Raw genomic sequence first — 1,411 nt, 5'->3', positions numbered from 1 at the left:
AGGACGCTTAACACTGAGAGTTTGTTATCGCCCACCAGATCAAAAGATAGAGGAGGATTATAAAATGATGAATGAATTAAAGATAGCGGTTGGATGAAATAACTCTATCATAATAGGTGATTAACTACCCACACATTGATTGGGACAGGAAGAAGAGATTGAGTTTCTAGACACTCTCATTGACTATACTATGGAACAGATGGTCACGGAACCTACCAGGGGAGGGGCAATCCTTTATTTGGTCCTAAGTAACATCCAAGACCTGGTGAGAGATGTAAAAGTGATTGCACTGCTTGGGAACAGTGACCATAATGTTACTGAGTTGCCCAAAAAGACGGACACCACCACTTTTAACTTTAAAAGGGGTAACTTCTCTGATATGAGGGGACATGTGAGGAAGAAACTGAAAGGAAAAGTAGAAAGGATCAAAACCATTGGGGAAGCTTGGAGACTATTTAAAACTACAATCCTAGAAGCTCAGAAAAAATATATACCGCAGGTTAGGAAAGGCACAAATAGGTATAGAAAAAAAGCCTGCATGGTTAACAAACAAAGAAATGGAAGCTGTAAAATAAGAAGGATTCCTTTAAGCGGTTGAAAGCTAGTCTCATTGAGGTTGATAAGAGGGAACACAGGCTGTGGCAAATAAAATGCAAGTCTGTGATCAGGCAGGCAAAAAGGGAATATGAGGAGCATATAGCAAAAAACATAAAGACCAACGATAAAACTTTCTTAAAATACATTAGAAGCAGGAAACCACCCAGGGAGGCAGTGGGGCCCTTGGATGACCAAGGGGTAAAAGGAGTACTGAAGGATGATAGGGAAATGGCTGAGAAGCTGAATGCATTTTTTGCCTCTGGCTTCACTGTGGAAGATGAGAAGTACTTGCCCACTCCAGAACCGCTGATTTCAGGAGGGGTGTTGAAAGACCTGAGTCAGATTTAAGTGACGAGAGAGGAGGTCCTACGACTGATAGACAACTAAAAAACTGATAAATCACCAGGCCCGTATGGCATACATCCGAGAGTTCTGAAAGAACTCAAATGTGAACTTGTGGATCTCCTGACAAAAATATGTAATCTTTCAAATGTGAACTTGTGGATCTCCTGACAAAAATATGTAATCTTTCAAATGTGAACTTGTGGATCTCCTGACAAAAATATGTAATCTTTCAAATGTGAACTTGTGGATCTCCTGACAAAAATATGTAATCTTTCATTAAAATCTGCCTCCATTCCTGAGGACTGGAAAGTAGCTAATGTCACTCCTATCTTTAAAAAGGGTTCCAGAGGAGATCCGGAAAATTACAGCCCAGTCAGTCTGACGTTGATACCGAGTAAGTTGGTGGAAACTCTTATTATGGAAAGAATTAGTAGGCACATTGATGAACAAAACCTATTGAGGCAGACTC

Source organism: Gekko japonicus, unplaced genomic scaffold (assembly GCF_001447785.1).
Source record: "Gekko japonicus isolate JY-2015 unplaced genomic scaffold, Gekko_japonicus_V1.1 scaffold712, whole genome shotgun sequence".
NCBI classification, from domain to species: Eukaryota; Metazoa; Chordata; class Lepidosauria; order Squamata; family Gekkonidae; genus Gekko; species Gekko japonicus.
The sequence above is the reverse complement of the archived record's forward strand: the minus strand, read 5'-3'. Positions refer to the sequence as shown.